This window comes from Myotis daubentonii, chromosome 2 (assembly GCF_963259705.1).
Source record: "Myotis daubentonii chromosome 2, mMyoDau2.1, whole genome shotgun sequence".
Taxonomy (NCBI): domain Eukaryota; kingdom Metazoa; phylum Chordata; class Mammalia; order Chiroptera; family Vespertilionidae; genus Myotis; species Myotis daubentonii.
The window spans coordinates 89,276,603-89,298,821 of NC_081841.1; positions in this window are offsets into that span (position 1 = coordinate 89,276,603).

Genomic DNA, 22,219 nt, shown 5'->3' on the forward strand with positions numbered 1-22,219 from the left:
AATACTTAAATAGTTTTTAAAATATTTGTCAAGTGAGAAATTTGGGGAAGACTATCAGTAATGTCTAAATGTTATGAATTTCAAGTTATTTGAACATTTAAAAAAAATATAGGGAGCCGAAACCGGTTTGGCTCAGTGGATAGAGCGTCGGCCTGCGGACTGAAAGGTCCCAGGTTCGATTCCGGTCAAGGGCATGTACCTGGGTTGCAGGCACATCCCCATTGGGAGATGTGCAGGAGGCAGCTGATCGATGTTTCTCTCTCATCGATGTTTCTAACTTTCTATCTATCTCCCTTCCTCTCTGTGAAAAATCAATAAAATATATTTTTTAAAAAAAAAAAATATAGAGAGTTTCTATTTGTACCAGGCAGCCATATCCTAAATTATTTTTCCAACAACTCTGAATATATATTCCCTGATTTTAATTGGGAAATTGGAGTTGATACAGAATAAGTTGCTTATCTAGGCCACACAGCTCATAGATATTATTCCTGGATTACAGCAAGTTGAATTTTGCTTTTTAAAAATTACCAGTCATTTCCTTGTCTTCATGAATGATCTCTTCACTATTTTTTGTGTCTCTAGCACCCAGCACAGTGAATGCTACATAAAAGATACTCATTTTTGTGTGGAATAAATAGATGATATTGTTATTCTGTGGCTAATTCTTGAGTTGAGAAATGAATAATGCACTTGGTTTAGAGTCCTTGCTATAGTATGTTCTTTAATATGTAGTAAGCAAGCTTTTGATCTGCACTCCATGTGAAAATAAAAAGACTTTTGTTGAGATTACTTTTTTAAAAATATATATATAACTATTGATTTTTACAGAGAGGAAGGGAGAGGGATAGAGAGTTAGAAACATCGATGAGAGAGAAACATCGATCAGCTGCCTCCTGCACACTCCCTACTGGGGATGTGCCCGCAACCAAGGTACATGCCCTTGACCAGAATCGAACCTGGGACCCTTCAGTCCGCAGGCTGATGCTCTATCCACTGAGCCAAACCAGTTAGGGCTGAGATTACTTTTTAAAATGATCACCTAACACATAATAAAATATGCAGCTATTTAGTTTAAAATGTGTTTCTGCATTAGCCAGAAGCCATTTTTAAGTTAAATAATGCAATAATTATGACTCCAAAAAGGAAATACACTAACGGAGGTTCTTCAACAATGTAGTAAGAAATTCAGAGGAGTTAAATATTTAATCAAAAACATTCAATAAAAGTGGAATTGCTCCTGACAGCCAGGCTGCATTTTTTGGTGGATTAACTGGACAGATTCCACAAACATTTGTCTAAGTCATTATCTGGAAAAGCACTTTCACCCCTAATATAATGAAACTATATTATCCATGCTAATAACAATGTCCCATCTGTTTAAGAACTTTACAACTGAAAAGCCATACTTGCAGAGCATCTTACGGTGTCTCTGAATTCAAAAAAAGCTATAAGTTGAATGCCTGTGGCAGTATTACCTGGTAGATAAACCATATGAGCTTCGTTGAAATGGACTTCTACAGTATTGAGTGATCCAACTTTTTAAAATAAAGTACCCTAAACCAGCCAGAGGGAAATTATTGGGGGCAATCCACTATCTCTAGCCATTGATAAGTGACTTTAGTTTTGAAGCTATCTTAATGTAACTGCTTCTTCTTCAAGATTGAAAGCTATCTAATATGAGCATTCAAAGGATCAGCAAACAATACAACCTCAAATTAATTCCATTGATCTGCCATGAATGTTGGAATGCTCAACAAATTTAGAACATCTATCAAACCTATTTGGCTAATCATAGAATACAAATCTTGCCTGGCTGGCGTGGCTCGGTGGTTGAGCATTGACCTATGAACCAGGAGGCCATGTTTTGATTCCCGGTCAAGGCACATGCCTAGGTTGTGGGCTTGATTCCCAATATGGGGTGAGCAAGAGACAGCCAATCAATGATTCTTTCTGATCATTGATGTTTATTTCTCTCCCTTCCTTTCTGAAATCAATAAAAATATATTTTAAAAAAGAATACAAATCTTGAAGATAAAAGTGAATGTTTCCTTATAACAAAGGACATTAAATCACTTTAAGCAAGGCAGGTAGGCATTCTTTTTCCTCCAACGAGTAGAGAGAATAAGACAGACATATTTCAATTTGGTAGATAATTGGAAGCAAATCAACAGAGAAATATCTAAATAATAAAGGAACCAAATAAATAAAATATGAAACAATCAAAATAGTGAAATACTTCTATAATATGAAAAATATTATTTTTTTTCTTAGGGAAATGAGAGTCATTATGTGGATATTGGATAACTAATAATTGTGGCTGAATTTTAAAAATAATGTTTTCAGTTTACAAAGCAAATTGAATATGTCATGATTTTTTTATAACTGTATGGTAAGTTTTTTGTTGTTGTTGTTGTTTTTACTTTATTTTTTAGATTTTTATTGAAACACAATTTCTTTCCCTGAAATCACCCTCATTTTTATTAAAGAACCAAATGAAGGCCAATTTATTTACTGTATGAGATCCAGTTTTAACTTGGACTAATTATTTACATGAACACAACAAGAATAGCAATTGATCAAATAGGTTCTGCTTTGCTGGAATCTGCTTTGCTGGAATCTCTAGATTGAGCTTTAATTAGCTCCTCAGAGTGAAGAGGCCAAGCCATACAGTTGCATCAGGCTTTGCCTGCAAGACCTATAGATTTGGGTGAGTTCCTCAAGTTCTCAAGGTTCCCCAAATTGTCTGGAGGTTCTTTCCTTGCCAGCTCCCAAGAAAGCAACCTTCATTCCTTACTTGGGAAGAATGCAAATAAGCAAGGTACTAGGCCGTTTCTCCAAGGGGCTTCATTGGCTTTCAAGGTCAATCTTAATTCCTTAAAACTTTCTGGTGACATCAGAGTCTAGGCATGTCTCTCTGAAATATGACATCCCAAAGTCTTGGTTAATAAAACCACAATTGGAAACTGGTTCTATGTGTCTTATTATAAAGAGAACAGATTCTTAGTGAATTCATGCAAACAAACATATTGCCATGGAAATAATAATACTCACTCATTAAAAGTAGATAAGTTTAGAATTATCTTTATCCTACAGATAAGAAAGCAAAGGTTCAGAGTGACTTAGTTACTGTCCAAAGTCACACAAAAAGGTAAAATGATTAAGCAAAAAAAAAAAAAAAAGCAAGCAAGCAAACAAACAAACAAATAAACAAAACCTCTATGACAGACAACAGTATGGTGATTACCAGAGGGAATGGGTAGAAGGATGAGGTGGGGTTGAGGGTGGGAGGAGAGGATAAAGGGGCAATAAATGGTGATGGAAGGAGACTTAACTTGGGGTGATGTTCACACAATACAATGCACAGATGATGTGTTGTAGAACAGTACCCCTGAAACCTATATAACTTTATTAACCAAAATTACCCCAATAAATTCAATCTTTTAAAAACAGAGTGGATACATTTGGTTCTAAACCTCAGCCTTTGCCTCTTCTTCACTATCTCCACCAATCCTGCTATATTTAATCCCTTTAAAAGATCATAGGACTGTTCTGCATATAAAAAGGTGCTATGCTGTCTAGTATATTTCTTCTGGTAGAATCAGACCGTAGCCTGAGTAATTAGCCAAAGCTAGCTAAAAAAAAACAATAGAAAGGTGATATACCAGACTTATTTTTAAAAATCAATGCTCAATTCACTAAATATATATACACAAATGTAATAACTTTAGATAATGTGAAAATACAATCAAACACGTCTGAGCAAAACAAAAGGGGGTGAGGGGCAAATATTCTCTCTTAAAAATACTGGAGAACAGGAAAAATGAAAAATCAAAATAAATAATTTGATTATATCAAGAGGAAATACTAGTGGATTCTTATATCTCAACAGGAAACTTTAAGCACTGATCCAAAGGCATCTAAATGTTTCCAGAAATGTTAACTTTTCTCCACAATATTTAAGATTGATGAATAGGGCAGCAGAGAATTGTTCCAGAAAATAAAAGCTCTATGTAAAGTGTGCCAACTCTGGTTTATCATACAAAGAACTTTAAAAGCCTGACTTTATGTCAGATTTTCAGTAACCATTTTGGGACAGATGATAGTATCTTTAAATGCAGTTCTAAGACTTTGGGAGTGCTTACTCTAGGGAAATTCTGACCAACTTGCTATGTTTAGCCCAATTTTATTGGACTAATATTGTAAGAAATGACCAATGGATCCATCTCTGGCAGAATATTTCCCCAAAGTGAACATTACAATTTTTATGTTTTTAGTTTTATTTGATTTTCTTATATATTTTGTCACCAATTGTTTGTATTTGCATGGTAAGAAATATATTTTTAGAGGAAAAAACACATCTGAAATACAACCTTCTGTCAGTAGAAAATACAGTTAGCATCTGACCACGTGGAAAAGCCAGATCGTTAGTTGGAGGATATCCATATGACTAAGGCCACAGTAAACCTTTTTTCAGCAAGGTTACAGGAGTACAGAGGAGGGAATAAAATGGGGTTATCTGAGCCAAAGTGGTAACAGGAATTCAGGGAAGAGGTGAGAATTGAGAAGAACTTTAAAGCCTGGGTAGGATTTGGCTCCAAAAGTTTTTCCAGGCCAGGAGGCTTTGAGTCAGAGATGAGCATGATCCAGAACTCTGAAGAAACCAGTAAGTCTGGAAACACGGTTGCTTTCCATTTATTCAATAAATATTTAGTGAATAACTACTATGTTTCTAGCAGCATCAGAAACAAATTACGCATAATTTTGTTCTCAAAAACTTCATTGTCCAGCTAGAGAAACTCTATTGGTGGAAATTGTGTTCAGCTGGCTGAAAAAGCAATAAAGCAATATGACTATTATGTCTTAATCAGAGATTCCAAACAGGTGTGCTGCTGAGAACATGCCTAGTTTGCCAATGGGTTACAGGTGTGACAAGATAATGGCACACCTCCACCCCCGTTGCCACCTCATTCCTCTACTTAGAGCAGAGAGAGCATTTTGAATATTCAACTTTGTCTATAACTTGCCTTTTCCTTGAAAGTATTTAATATTATCATTTTAATATATTTTGTTATATAAAAAAAATTAGAAAACACTGGCTTTACCAAACAGTTTAGTATTTTGTCATATAAAAAATAACCTTATATACACAGCCAGCATGATAGAGGAGTTTCCTAATACCACTTTAACTTCCTTTTATCTTCTTGTTCATCTCATGTGAGTAACCTTAGCTGCCAGAGAGTCTGGGAATATAAGTTTTTAGCTGGATACATGCTATTCAAAATATAATCATTGTTCTTTTAGTAGGAACAAAGAGAGGAATAGTAATTAGGTCTGTTGGGTCTGCTTCAGAGGTTAATACATAAGCAAACAATTATAATGTCACTAGAGGCCCAGTGCATGAATTTGTGTGCTGGTGGGGTTCCTCTGGCCTGGCTGGCAATTGGGGCCAATGAGGGGGCAGGGCAGCTGGCTGAGGGGAGGGGCCATGGGAGGCTGGCCACCCGGGGGGAGGGACCAATTGGTAGGGAGCCAGCTAGTGGGGGTGGGGGTAGGGAAGGACCATGGGAGGTTGGCAGGCTCGGGGGAGAGGCCATGGGAAGTTGGCTGGCCAGGGGAAGTTGACTGTGGGAGTGCACTGACCACTAGGGAGCAGCTCCTGCATTGAGCATCTGCCCCCTGTTGGTCAGTGCGCATCATAGTGACCAGTTGACCAGTTGTTTGGTCGTTCAGTCACTTAGGTTTTTATATATATAGATGTATTAACTCAAGTAATATACAGAATATCTTGGGGGGAAAAAAGTGAAGGGATACATTAGTTTTGCCCAAGGAGGTAATAGATGTTTTATAAAAGGCAGAAAAAGTGAACAGAGTCTTGAGTCTAAAGAATTAACTTAGTGTAAGCCCAAAATAAGACAGGACAAAAATCCTGAGATAAAGCATATAACTGGATACTTGAGTTTGGTAGCCAAAAAAGTCAAAGATGTCTGCTAATCTTTGTTTTTTTGAGGCCCAGAAGCTTACATCAGCACAAGGAAGTTTCCTCTGTGTTTTTGGATTGGCTTTGTGGTCAGAGAACCTGTATTTGGTGAAGAAAAATTCTACAAGGAGAATCAGTGGCAGACCCTTGTAAGAGTAGTATAGCACACCCACTAGGATGGCTACTGTGAAAAAAGAAAAAAACAAACACACAGAAAATAATAAGTGCTGGGAGAGATGTAGGTAAATTGGCATTCTTGTTCACTGTTGGTAGACATGTAAAATGGCACAGCTGCTGTGGAAAACTATATGGCAGTTCCTCAAAAAATTAAAAATGGCCAAAACCGGTTTGGCTCAGTGGATAGAGCGTCGGCCTGCGGACTGAAAGGTCCCAGGTTTGATTCCGGTCAAGGGCATGTACCTGGGTTGCGGGCATATCCCCAGTAGGAGATGTGCAGGAGGCAGCTGATCGATGTTTCTCTCTCATCGATGTTTCTAACTCTCTATCTCTCTCCCTTCCTCTCTGTAAAAAATCAATAAAATATATTTAAAAAAAATTAAAAATAGAGGAGAACCAAGATGGCGGCATAGGTTAACGCCGGAGTTTGCTGCTTTGAACAACTACTTCAAAAGTGAAACCAAAAAACGGAAGGGACATCACCCAGAACCACAGGAACACTGGCTGAGTGGAAGTCCTACAACTAGGAGGAAAGAGAAACGCACACGGACACTCAGAGGAGGCGCAGTGCTGAAGTCAAATTCTGAGGTGCGGAGTGCGAGGAGCGGGCTGGCGGCGGAGGGCGCGGTTGGCGTTTTCAATCGGGAGGGAGTCACAGACTCTGAGCTCCAGATCCGGGCGAGTCTTTAGGGACCCAGACTCAAACGGGAGAAGCGGGACTGTCTGGCTTCGGTCAGAGCGAGTGCAGCTTTCTCTCCCAGCTTTGCAGCGGGTGCTGGGACTCAGAGAGGCAGAGCCCCTGGGGACAGGACTGAGAGCCGCCATAACTGCTCTCTCCGGCCCACCCTGTTGATCCTGTGTGACCCGCCCCGCCCAAGCCCAGCGCAGAACCATTTGCCTGATAGCCTCAGGCAAAGGCTAGATTAGCACCTCCCTAGAGGACAGAAGTTCTCTCACTGCTGACACAGCTGATTCTCATAGCCACTTGGCCTGGAGGTCAAACCCTCCCTGGAATTAGCTACAACAATCAAGATTTAACTATAAGACTGCGAACAAAGACCACTAGGGGGTGCACCAAGGAAGCATAACAAAATGCGGAGACAAAGAAACAGGACAAAATTGTCAATGGAAGATATAGAGTTCAGAACCACACTTTTAAGGTCTCTCAAGAACTGTTTAGAAGCCCTCGATAAACTTAATGAGATCTACACGAAAACTAATAAGACCCTCGATCTTATATTGGGGAACCAACTAGAAATTAAGCATACACGGACTGAAATAACGAATATTATACAGACGCCCGACAACAGACCAGAGGAGCGCAAGAATCAAGTCAATGATTTGAAATGCGAGGAAGCAAAAAACATCCAACCGGAAAAGCAAAATGAAAAAAGAATCCAAAAATGCGAGGATAGTGTAAGGAGCCTCTGGGACAGCTTCAAGCGTACCAACATCAGAATTATAGGGGTGCCAGAAGATGAGAGAGAGCAAGATATTGAAAACCTATTTGAAGAAATAATGACAGAAAACTTCCCCCACCTGGTGAAAGAAATGGACTTACAGGTCCAAGAAGCGCGGAGAACCCCAAACAAAAGGAATCCAAAGAGGACCACACCAAGACACATCATAATTAAAATGCCAAGAGCAAAAGATAAAGAGAGAATCTTAAAAACAGCAAGAGAAAGAAACTCAGTTACCTACAAGGGAATACCCATACGACTGTCAGCTGATTTCTCAACAGAAACTTTGCAGGCCAGAAGGGAGTGGCAAGAAATATTCAAAGTGATGAATACCAAGAACCTACAACCAAGATTACTTTATCCAGCAAAGCTATCATTCAGAATTGAAGGTCAGATAAAGAGCTTCACAGATAAGGAAAAGCTAAAGGAGTTCATCACCACCAAACCAGGATTATATGAAATGCTGAAAGGTATCCTTTAAGAAGAGGAAGAGGAAGAAAAAGGTAAAGATACAAATTATGAACAACAAATATGCATCTATCAACAAGTGAATCTAAGAATCAAGTGAATAAATAATCTGATGAACAGAATGAACTGGTGATTATAATAGAATCAGGGACATAGAAAGGGAATGGACTGACTATTCTTGGGGGGGAAAGGGGTGTGGGAGATGTGGGAAGAGACTGGACAAAAATCGTGCACCTATGGATGAGGACAGTGGGTGGGGAGTGAGGGCGGAGGGTGGGGCGGGGACTGGGAGGAGGGGAGTTATGGGGGGGGAAAAAAGAGAAACAAATGTAATAATCTGAACAATAAAGATTTAATTAAAAAAAAATTAAAAATAAAGTACCATATGATATAGAAATTCCACTTTGAGTTATATACCCAAAAGAATTGAAAGCTGAGTATTAAAAAGATATTTGCACATCTCTGTTTATAGCAGCATATTCACAATAGTCAAAAGATGGAAGCAATCTTAGTTTATAAACATATACATACATAGGGTATTCTTCAGCTTTAAAAAGGGAGTAAATTCTGATACATGCAACATGGGTGAACCTTGAATATATTATGAAGTAAAATAAGCTAGTCACAAAAGACAAACGCTGTATGATTCTATTTATATATGAGGTACCTAGAGTAGTAAAACTCATAGAGGCAGAAAATAAAAAAAGTGGTTTCCAGAGGCTGAGGAGAGAGAGGGGAGTAGACAGTTATTGTTTAATAGTTATAGAATATTAGTTTTGCAAGGTGAAAAGAGTTCTGAAGATTGGTTGAACAATAATATGAATGTACTTAACCTCTGCTAAACTTTACACTTAAAAATGGTTAAGATGGCTGAAACCGGTTTGGCTCAGTGGATAGAGCGCCGGCCTGCAGACTGAAAGGTCCCAGGTTCGATTCCGGCCAAGGGCATGTACCTGGGTTGCGGGCACATCCCCACTGGGAGATGTGCAGGAGGCGGCTGATCGATGTTTCTCTCTCATCGATGTTTCTGACTCTCTATCTCTCTTCCTTCCTCTCTGTAAAAAATCAATAAAATATATTTAAAAATAAATAAATAAATAAATGGTTAAGATGGTAAAAAATTAATGTTGAATGCTTCATGCTAGAACAATTTTTCATCATCCCAGAGCTTTACTCTTCTAGAATGTTTATAGTGGTGTACATCTAATCATAAATTTAAAATATTACCTAATTTTTACATTCCTGTTCTATGTATTTTTGAAACATTAGCATTATTTTTAAAAACTGTCTTCAAAAACAAGAACAGAAAAGAGTATTGGCAGATGGTGCACGGTCTCCTACCTTATCTGCCACTTTTAAAACCATAGTGAAAATATTGCTCACACATTCAGGTGCTGCTTTAGAATAAAAATTGTTACTATAGAGATAGATTAAAAAACATCTAGTTCTTACTTACTTGGCTGGTAGTCGAAAGTCACAAGTACTTGAAGGAAAAGTGAATTATCCTTACAGAAGTAGATGGGTGGTTTTTTGTTTGTTTGTTTGTTTTGTTGTTGTTGTTGTTGTTTTTCCCCCAAGAAGACTGAGCAGAAGGGAGTATGGAAGGAACAATGTTCCTGGGAAAGAGAGAGTATGTGCAAAAGCATGAAGGCACGGGAGAGGACGGCACTCCCGAATATGAGCATGAGCAGTATGAAAGGTCCTCAGGGTGCATAAGAAAGAGCTACTGGAAGTGACACCAGAAAGGTAGGCAGAGATGCTGAGTGTTTACTCTGTGCCAACCAATCAGGTACATGCACTGCCTAATTCATCCTATAACTCTCCCATGAGGGAGGCACTATTGATGTTCATAACACAGAACAAAGTAAAGGAACAGTTAACATTACAAGAATAATTTTCCTCAGGCAGCATGGGATTGATCTGTCTGACCCATGAGGATATTGTCTTTTAGGAAAAACAACTAAATATTGCCAACAGATGATCTGTTTATTGGATGCAAGGTAGTCTAAATAATCCTTTACATGTGTGTAACAGTACTGTCTACAAAGAACTTTCTAGCACCAAGAAATAGATATTTAGGTGGAATTCTTCCCAACTTATAAGGTCCAATGTAGAGGGGCTGAGTTATCAAAGAGCTGTGAGTCCTAGAGGTATCTAGGTCTTCTGTATTTTTCTACTAAACCTCACTGCCTCATTTCTCTATGGGTTTCTTTGTTGGTTTTGTTTCTTCATTTCCATCATCTCTTTACACCATGTTTGGTCTCATTAGCAATCTTTCAAAGGAGATCTCTCTGAGATGATAACAAAAGCCACAAATGCTTCTCATGGTGATTTGTACTGTTGATTACAACCTTTTGCTCACTAAATGCCAAACCAAAGCTCATATGACTTCCAATTCCATTTCATATCAGAAATACCTCTAACTTCACCATAAAATTCTACTGTGATGCCTGCTCTATGTGATTATTTTATTTTATTTTATTTTATTTGTTAATCCTCACCTGAGGATATTTTTCCATTGATTTTTAGGGAGAGTGGAAGAGAGAGGGAAAGACAAAGAGAAAGAAACAGTTGCCTCTTGCATGAGCTCCAACCAGGGCCGGGGCCGGGGAGGAGCTTGCAACCAAAGTACATGCCCTTGACTATTACTGAACATAGGTCCCTTTGGTCTGCAGACTAACACTTCCCTATCCACTGAGTTAAACCAGCTAGAGCTATTTTTAATTTTTTATACAGAAAATTATCAAAAGGCTTTACTGGAACTGACAAAATGCATACAGAATTATTGACCCAAGCTATAACTTAATATAGATAAATTATTTAATATAGAAGGAAAAAAGGAAGTGAAATAGGATAATTCATGGGTATTTTTGATTTGGATATAAATTGAACAGTTTTAATGATGAGAATTGTCAAGAATTAATGATAAATGAGATGTATAGAAAATGTTAAAATATTTGTATTAGGTAATTAAAATCCAACCATAATTAACAGATCTCAATGAAGCAATTATTATATACCAGTAATGAGTATCTTTATCCCCAAGCTTGTCTAGAAAATTGGCAGTAAAATGGTAACAGAGGGGATACACCAGCCATGACAGAAGACATGGCTGAGGGGCCAACACTAAGTGGTGAGGGTGACTCCAGCTCCGTGTGCTGTGCAACTCCAAGAATACTTGCAGCCAAGCATAAGCCTCCCCTCATCTCTACCCCAAGCAAGTATAGGTGAAGGAGTCCCTGGAGCAAACAGAAATGGAACAATCTAAGAGATAAGAAGCGGGGTGGAGGCGGGGTTAAAAGAGAAAATAGTATTTTGGATTAGAAGGAAAATAAAAATAAAGAAAAGAAAGAGTGATGACTATATTGTCAAATGCTAAGGAGATCTAGTGGAACAAAACAGGGGAATGGTGGTTTAATTTACCAGTTAGAAAGTTGTTATTAATATAATTTATTTTTAATGTATTTTTATTGATTTCAGAGAGGAAGGAAGAGGGAGAGAAAGAAACATCAATGATGAGAGAGAATCATCGACTGGCTACCTCCTGCATGCCCCATACTGGGAATCAACCCGCAACCCAGCCGAGTATTGCGAATCATGACCTCCTGGTTCATAGGTCAACACTCAACAACTGAGTCACACCGGACAGGCCATCATTGATATTAATAGGAGCGTTTTTTCAGTAGAACAGTGTGGCTAGAAGCTGGTTAGAGAACAAACAAGCAGAGGACAAGTAACTGGAATGTAGTGTGATTCTCTCTTCAAGAGGTTTATGTCAAGAGAAAGAGAGAGAAGAGAATTTGTGAGGATTTCAGCTCATTATGGTCTTTATCTTTTTCATATCATAGGGATGAGGTTTTCTGGTGAGAGTAAGGATCACAGAGGTGGGGCATAGAAGTCAGGGAATGGTTGAAAACTGAAGAGGAGATGTGAGCTGTGCTTTAACCTTAATGTAAGGTTTACATTAAGATGACAGAAGAATTACTTATTTCTTAAAAACAGGATCTGTGGATTCAGAGTGCCTATGCTGCAGTGTATTTTGATGTACTGGTTAGTACACTGTAACTAGAAGCAAAAGTTCTTTGTTCCATGTGCCACAAAATTTCTGTTCCATTAAAGCTGAGTTATCTCCAATATTAATGCAAAAAATCAGATGCACAACTCCCAGACCCTGAGAGCACACTTGGACACACATGTAATAGAGGGTGGCATTCACTCAATATTATAAAAAATAAAGGAACACACCGGCCTCTCCAGAAGGTCACAACACCTTTCAAAGTAAACTCATGGGCTTATAGGCACTCTTTCTTAAATGAGGTGAAAGATCCATTTAAAACATTATTAGGCTTGTTTGATCTCAGAACCCTCCTAGAGTAAATGCATTCATCCTTTTGTACCAAGTCCTAAGTTGAGGAACTGTGATGCAGTCCACAGCCCATGAATTGTCTTTAATCTGCCCTTGGAAATTCACCAAAGCACTACAAAGACTTAAACTGAAATTAAATTGTCTTCAAGCTGCAGAGCAGACCAAAGTATGAGTAAGAAAATGCCATGTTAATGCAATCTATTCTTTAAATACTATCCTAGAATAGAATTGCGTATTATGGGTTTTCTTACCATTTAGAACATGATCTCTAGCAATTTAATGTAACTTTAGTCCATGAATAAATGCTTTTCTTCCCATATGAGTATATCATGCCATCATGTGTGGGCTGCAAACCTCCGTCAATCAGAGCATTGTACCAGACAGTCTGCCCTTCCACTCTCCCTTGTAAAACTGCCACGGATTATGTCAAGTGCAATTCCCCTCTGCCCAACAGATAATGAGCCGGCACATGGAGGAAAGATCGATGTCAAACAGAAGGGGGAGATGGTTTTGAAGCTATCACTTTCAGTTGCCATTTGATTCTATTTGCAGAAATCAATCTCCTCCTCCTTGTCAACTCTGAATGTGTTATCTCTGCAGCTGCAGTTCACTGGGTAACCAAGAGCTCTCGTTCACTCAGAAGAGCATTGTCCATTGGAGTCAAATGGAAATGGAGTATTTTTGCAGTGGAGGGAAAAGAAGGGACATGCACAAGTGTGTATATATGTGCACGTGTGTGACTACAGAGTGGCTACCAATATGTATGAAAATAACTACAAAGCTGATGCCATAAACATGTACTCCTGAAAATCCCCATGTACTTGGAGACTGATTAGCAACTGAAAGTGGGTCACAGCCTACTGTGTAAGTGTTCACAGATATACCCATGTGGCTAATGGATGTTAGTCAACTTTTAATTCCCTGTGCTAATCTAAGTCACAGGAAAAAATTCCAATACCTGTCACATCTGCTTGAATTTATGGTGACATTTTTATATTTTTAGAGAGAAAGTTGCCTGGTGATCTGAAAATGGATAAAGCTCCAAACAAAATAATGAGACCACATGCAAGCCTCTTAACTACTGAACTTGGCAGGAGTTGACAACCGAAAAATAGAATTCAACCAAAACTTGAAGGATCGTAATTGTAGAAGCCAAAGGCCAAGAGAGGATGGAAAGGATCTGCTTTTGTAGAATCCCTGCTTCCATACACCCATCAAGGCATAGGGTGAGACGGTCTGATGTGCCTACTGGAAAGACCCCCAGAAAGGAAAGTATAATTAGAAAAGGGACTAATTGATGCAGAACTGAGAACTTAGACACTGATACAGATAGAGGATCAAACCCAGATGTGCAATGAAGGGTGATAAAAGCAAGGAGACAGGAAGAAAACTTGTGCTGCGGATTTGTAACATCAAGTTCCAAAAACACGTAGGGAAGATTAGGATGGTAAAGAAGGCAAATCATTTATTGTGGTTACATTGAAAATTAGTTGTCATCAACCCACACTTCTTGGAGTAAAGGGATACCCTTCCTGTCCTTAAAGTTCCCTGTTCATATCCAGAGCAAAGAGCTGTGTGTATGCCAGTACCAACTTGTTTTAATCACCTCCTGTTCACTCCATTCATGAGGGAGAGATCCCTGCCACAGGGTTATGGCCAAACACACAACACCTGACAGTAGACAAGTGAAATTGGTTGCATTTTAGCATTTACATTACTCACAGTCCAGGGGAGGAGAGGAGCATATGCAATGTAGGAATACCTGGGGGTTGCACTCAGGATCAAAGTGAACAATCAGGGCCTGTGGGAGGTTTGTAGTATCAAGAGGGTGGGATGACTCTCCAGTTCTGAGGGAGGATGAGATTGGCTGTTTGAACAGTACCATGGACTGGCAGGAAACTGAAACCCACTACTCAGGCATAAGCAGGAACTTCATTTGGGCCTCTTAAGGAGGGTTGCTTGGCTAGGAGATCATAACCATGGAAGCAGAATGGGGAGGGGAACTTGGGATTAGGCCATTTGAGGTTCTTCTCATTTCAGCAGATGTCAAGACAGCAAACAATATTGGGCCTTAATTTTAGGTCTTAGACCATACACCTAAAGAGACACCGGAATACTGGCAAGTGTACCACTCCTGCTTCCTCCATTTAGAGTTTCCTTATTTCTTAACTCTGTTTTGGAAATATATAACCTGTCCCATGGAGAAAATTTACCTACCCAATCGCCCAATCTTTCCTTTTACAGTCACAATTTGCAGGAGGGTGCAAGATGCCATTAGACTTTTAGGTTCTAGGAGTTTTCCTGCTGCTTTCAATGCTGTATGTGAAGCATAAACAAACAGAGGTAGTTGACAAGAGCACAACAGAAAGTACTTAATTAAGTAGAGTTAGTGATAACATCAACAAGCACTTGAAAATAAGATTGGATATATAAGTGTTGCCATGAAACTGCCTGGAGGATGTGGGTACTTACTGCTATTTTTAAAAATATACCTTGAAAAATTATCACTGACCTACACAATATTAAATGAGATGGAAAGGAAATTGATGTTCACTGAATTATTCATTGGATAATATAATCCAAAAAAAGGTGATAAAACGATTTGGACAAAATGCAACAAGTATGAAATAGTCTACTTTCAGTGCATGTGGTGCATTGATTCTTCTATTTGTCTCTGGGAATAATTCCTCTTGGTGTCTCCCTGAAGATATTAAATTCAGCTTTCAAAGATCTCATGACCATTTACAATATTGTTTTCAGAATTTTTACTCTAGTAATTTGACATCACATTTTTACTAAAAAGAAAATACTATGTACTTGAAAATTTTAGCAATTCCTTTACCAATTCTCTCAAGTAGAAATGATTGTTCCATCATCTGATGTTTAAAGTCTCTGTTCATTCGTAATTAGAAGTACTTACCACACTCTGTAGTGATGATGTGTTTATGTGTCTGTCTCCCCTTCTAGAAGGTGAACATTTTAAAGTCAGGGATTATCCTACTTCTTCCTTATATTAACTTCACTATCATTAGCACAGTTATCTAAAATATAATAATCTCTTAATAAGTTTTTGTGGAATGAATGTAATGAGTTAATAAATGCCATTCCTCTAAACTCTGAATTTATATATACAAATGACTATTTGACATCTCCACTAGAATATTAATTATATATTTCAAACTTAAGATATCCAAAAGACATCCTAATTTCCATTCCCTCAAATCTTCTTTCTCAGGACTTCATATCTAAGGAAAAGAGCACCACACACAGTCCCTTAGGCCAAAAAAATGTGCAAGCCAGCTATAGAGAGATGTTCTCAACTTCTTAATCTAACTCAAAAGCATGTCCTGTCTACCCCCAAAGTGTAGCACATATCTATTCATGTATCTCCATTTCTGTTACCATCCCCCTAGTCCAGTGATGGCAAAACTATGACACGCATGTCAGAGGTGGCACACGAACTCATTTTTTTGGTTGATTTTTCTTTGTTAAATGGCATTTAAATATATAAAATAAATATCAAAAATATAAATCTTTGTTTTACTATGGTTGCAAATATCAAAAAATTTCTATAGGTAACACGGAACCAGAGTTAAGTTAGGGTTTTTCAAAATGCTGACACGCTGAGCTCAAAAGGTTCACCATCACTGCCCTAGTCCAAACTACCATCATTTTTTCCCCAGATCTCCTCATTTCCACTCTTGTCCCAGTCTGTTCTCCACATAGACTATGGGGTAATATTTTAAAAATATTAATCATATGTTACTTTTCTGCAGGACACCCTCCATGAAATTTCCACATTTTCTACACTAAAGTACCTTGGCCTTATGTAGACCTTTCTACTTCTCTTACTTTGTCTTCCACTACAGTTCCTCAGTCTGCCCCAGTGCCACTGACCTCAGAGATCCTCAGATGGGCCTGGCTCATCCTAGCATATTTTATTCATGAGTTGTTTTCCTTTCATAAATTATTTGCCCTCTAAATGTGTCCTTGACAAGTTCCTTTTTGTCACTGAGAAGTCAGCGTAAATTCTATCCCCTTATTAATACCTTTCTGATCTTTCTGTCTAAAGCAACCCCTGGGTCATTTTCTTTCACATCATCTGGCTTTGTTTTTATCATAATATTCATCATGGTCATCTAAAATGTTTTTACTTGTTTACTTGTGCTGATCTTTTTCACGGCTAAATTTCCAGGGCTCAAATAGTGCCTAGCCCATAAAAAAAGTAAATGATATTTGGGAATGAATAAGCTCATGAATACATTAAGAAACTGAATCAATAAACATGCAAATGAGTTTGTGAATAAAAGCATGAATAAATTAACTTTATTCTTTGACATTTATATTATCTTGATGATATCACTGCCAATATGAAATATTATGTATTACTAATCATGAATTATCCATCTCTATAAATTTTATATGACATATATAAAATAATGATATCTGATAAGAATCAACCTTATAAACTTAGATGTATTTAGGCTAAGAAACACCTTGAAAATACTTTTTCCCTCACTGCCGTAAGTCATAAGTAAATTTTAAAAACTTCTTGTTGCAATTAGTTATTTTATTCTTCTTATCTTCTCTTACCTCTACCTTTTACAAATCTCTAATGCTGGAAATTTTTTTTAAATTTTCTTCAAAAGCCAGGCTATCTGATGGGCAGTATTATAGAGTAATTAAAACCTCTTCAGATATTCTGAATAGTACTATATTTATTGAACAAATTGAATCCAAGTTAAAATTTTACTAAAAAGACTACTCCAGGCCCTAGTAGCTTCACTGATTAAGTCTACTATACATATAAGAAAGAAAAATTACAAATTCAATGTAAATTCTACCAGATAATTACAGAGGGGGAAACCTTTCCAACTCTTTCAAGAGGAAAGTATTATTCTAACCTCAAAATCAGGCAAAGATGTTATAAGAAAAGAAAACTATGGACCAATATCTCTAATTATCAAAGATACCAAAATTCCTAATAAAATGTTAGCAAATTGAATTGAAAATATATTAGAAGGATCATGGCAAAGAGGGGTTTATCTCAAAAGTGCAAGGTTAGTTTAATGCTTGAAAACAAATCAAGGTAATTCACTATATCAACAGACTAAAAAAGAAAAATATATATAATATATGACTATCTCATTAGATATAGAAAAAACATTTGATGAAATTCAACATCTATTCTTTTTTTTAATATATTTTATTGATTTTTTACAGAGAGGAAGGGAGAGAGATAGAGAGTTAGAAACATCGATGAGAGAGAAATATTGATCAGCTGCCTCGTGCACATCTCCTACTGGGGATGTGCCCGCAACCAAGGTACATGCCCTTGACCAGAATCAAACCTGGGACCCTTCAGTCCATAGGCTGACGCTCTATCCACTGAGCCAAACTGGTTTCAGCCATCTATTCTTTATTAAAACAAAAACAACACCAAAAAATTTCTCAGCCCAGCCAGTGCGGTTCACTGGTTGAGCATCAACCCATGAACCAGACCACTGTTTGATTCCTGGTCAAGGCATATGCCCAGATTGCGGGCTTGATCCCCAGTGTGGTGCATGCAAAAGGCAGCCGAACAATTATTCTTTCTCATCATTGATGTTTCTCTCTCTCTCTCCCTCTCCCTTCCTTCCTTTCTGAAATCAATAAAAAAATATTTTTAAAAAGCCATTAAAGAAAATTGGATTTTATTTTAAAAGATGGAAACATTTAAACACACACACACCCCACAAACAACAAAACACAAAATTCCTCTCAGCAAACTTGAAATAGAAATGTTCTTAATTTAATAAAGGAGATCTTACCTAATAATAGACAAACATGTAAATTTACCATACCTTTGCTACGATAACCAGCCAATCAGGAGAGTATGCAAATTAACCCAGCAAAGATGGCGATTAATTTGCATACATAGACACGAAGTGGCAGAGCAAAGACTGAAGGCGGCTCCAGCCAGAGTGAAGGCCTGGGTCCCGGGTGCCTGAGGAAAACAGGTGCTGGCAGCCAGGGGAAGGGAAAGCCTATTGCACGTATCTCTTCGTGCAGCAGGCCTCTAGTCTATAACAAACTTAAACCTAACATCATTCTTGATTGTGAAACATTGAACTTACTTCCCAATATCAGAAACAAGGCAAGGACATCCATTTCGACCAATCCTGTTCAACACTGTACTGGCAGTTTTAGCCAGAGCAATACGCGAGGAAAAGAAATAAGAAGACGTCAGGAATAAGATGCTTTAAAGCAGCATGATATTAGCATGAGTTTAGACAAGTAACTCAATATGAAAAAAGTAGGGTCCAGAAATAGACCTTCATATACATGGCCATTTTAATTTTCAACAAAGGAGAGAAGAATATTCAGTGGGGAAAAACTACCTTTTCTACAGGTGATAGTGGACCACTTAGAGCTCCATATGCAATAATAATAATAACATTTGATCCATACATTACACAATACACAAAAATTAACTCTACATGGATCATAGACCTAAATGTGAAATCAAAAACTATAAAATCCTAGGAAAAATATTTAAAAAATATTTATGACCTTGGCGTAAGTGTTTAAGAGGGAAAACATCCCAGCAATTATGGTTCCTACGTTTTAGTGGGGAGTTTAAGATGGGGTCAATAAGTCCTTTTCTAATAAAATAAAGTTACAATTTTTAATAACTCATAAAAGTAAATCATTCGAAATATTTGGGTTTAGTTTTAATAAGGATTCTGCTCTAAAGTTGATAAGTAAGTACCTTCTAATTTTTAAAAAATGTTCTGTTAGCATCATTTGACTAAAGTCAGTTGTGCATATATTAAAGAAGGGAAAGAAAGATATAGATCCAATTTATTGAGCAAAATAATGTCTATTGTTTTCTAACTGATTTTGTTTACATCGTTTTTTTCATCTCTGCTGTTTACAATCATTGGAAATCCTGGCTATTTCTCTACTTATATTCATGAAAAGGTCCCTTCAGCTTACAGCGTTTCCCGGTGGTAACCAGAACAGCTAGGAAACCTGCTGTCCAACAATGTTCCATGGGAAAACACAGAGACACTTGGTTTTCTAAAGCTCTACTAAGGAAGGCACTATTGAGAGGGACACCAACATCACTGAGAAGCTTGCCATCTGGTGGTAGAAGATGCTGTTACAGGATAGATATAGATGGGAAATAAGATCTCAACATAATAGAGACCAGCTGATGGTGTTTAACTCTGGAAAGGCAGGTGGCAACAATTATAGAAATAAGCAACAACGCCTGAATGGCAGCCAGAAAATTGGAGTGGTGCTGACCTAGAGAGATATGGGGATGGTTATATCGAACACAGTGCCCTAGAAGCAAGATGGATGGACAACCTACAAGGTTTTTGCTCAATCTATACAATCAAAATAATTCAAGAACAGATGGTCAGGAAGCTGAGGACATTCACTCCAATAAAATGTATGGCCCCTTGCTACTAGATTTTAGACCCAGACCCAGTCACTAAGGGAGAGGCCAGGTGCTCAGGAGGAGAACTCTGTAACACCATTACAGGTATATATTATAATTATTTAATTGGTCTTTCTCCAAAGTAAAACATGGTCATTTACACAGGTAGCTACATTGGGAAAAGAAGAATTACTCAGACTACTCAGACATTTGAAAATATCAAACACAGAATCTGAGTTGATACTGATATTTGGGACCTTGGAAACATAATGATGCCTCTGTTAGAATGGGACCAACAACATAATTCTGGTCTAGGTTTAGCTCACCAGTTGGACCATTGAGATCATGTATCTACCCAGTGGTTATTTCCCCAGCCATCTAATGAATAATTAGAATGGGCATACTTTCTAGTTGGCAGAACTGATGCATTAGTTTTGTGGTCCATGAGGTAAGAGCTATCAGAATGGAGAAAGCTAAGAGGAAGACCCTGAAAATCCCCCTCCTCAACCTGGCTAAAATACCAAATGCAAAATGATATTATATCCTGGGCTTTGGCAGAGATGGGTACCTCCCTTAAATAAGTAAATGATGCAGAGGTGATCGTGCTAATGTTATCTCCAAAAATAGTCTGGTCCCTACAAAAATATAGATCGATGTTAGTGGATTAAAATAGATCACTTCAAAGTCTTCCAAGTAGTTGCTGCTGTTAAAGATATGGTGAAGATTACCAAAACAGATTAAAACTCTCTTAGTATATGGTATGTAGCCTTCTATTTGGCAAATGCATCTTTTTTTTTTTCCTAATTGGGAATCAGGATCAGAAGCAGAATTAGAAGCAGATTGCCTTCCTATATATTGGGCAACATTTTGCTAACTCTTCTACATTTAAAAAGTATATATTTTTATTGATTTCAGAGAGGAAAGGAGAGGCAGAGAGAGATAGAAACATCAATGATGAGAGAGATTCATTGATTGGCTGCCTCCTGCATGCCCCCAACTTGGGATCAAGCCCACAACCCAGGCATGTGCCCCATCAGAAATTTGATGGTCTTTAGGGTGTTCTAGGTACAATATCGTCATCTGCAAATAATGACAATTTTACTTCCTCCTTTCTAATTTGGATGTATTTTATTTTTTCTACTTCTCTGATTGCTATGGCTAAGACTTCCAGTACTATGTTGAATAAAGGTGGTGAAAAAAAGACCACCTGTCTTGTTCCTGTTCTTAGGGAAAATGGTTTTAATTTTTGCCCATTGAGTATGATGTTGGGTGTAGCTTTGTCATATATGGCCTTTATTATGTTGAGGTATGAACCCTCTATTACCACTTTGATGAGATCTAACAAAAACGGATGTTGGGTTTTGTCGAATGTCTTTTCTGTGTCTATTGATAGGGGTCCTCAAACTACGGCCCGTGGGCCACATGCAAATACAAATATTGTATTTGTTCCCATTTTGTTTTTTTACCTCAAAATAAGATGTGTGCAGTGTGCATAGGAATTTGTTCATAGTTTTTTTTAAAACTATAGTCCGGCCCTCCAACGGTCTGAGGGACAGTGAACTGGCCCCCTGTTTAAAAAGTTTGAGGACCCCTAATTGATATGATCAAGCGATTTTGTCTTTCAGTTTATTTATGTGATGTATCACATTTATTGATTTGCAAATATTGTACCAGCCTTGCATCCTCAGACTAAATGCCACTTGATCCTGGTGTATGATCTTTTTAAAGTATTGCTGGATCCGATTTGCTAATATTTTGTTGAGGATTTTAGCAGGGCTTTTGTGTGCTGGGAGGGTTTTTTGTTTTGTTTTTTATCACTACTTCAATTTCACCAGTAGTTCAGTTTTTTTGATTCTTTCTATTCAGGTTTGGAATATTGTATTTTTCTAGGAATTTGTCCATTTTGTCCAGGTTGTCCCACTTGTTGAGACATAGTTGTTCAAAGTGTTTTCTTACAACCTTTGTATTTCTGTATTGTCAGTTGCTACATCTGCTTCTTTTCTGATTTTATTTATCTGGGTCCTCTCTCTTTGTTTCTTGGTGAGTCCTACTAAGGGTTCATCAATCTTACTTATCTTTTCAAAGAACCAGCTCTTGGTTTCATTGATTATTTCTTTGTTTGTTTTAGTGTCTATGTCATTTATTTCCACTCTGATCTTTATTACTTCCTTCTACTTAATCTAGGCTTTTCTTTTTGTTTTCTTTCAAATTATTTAAATTGTTGAGCTAGACAGTTTATTAGAAATTGTTCTTCTTTCTTCTGTAGGCCTGCAGTGCTTGAACTTCCCTTTCAAGATTGCTTTTGCTGTGTTCCATAGATTTGGGATTGTTGTGTGTTGATT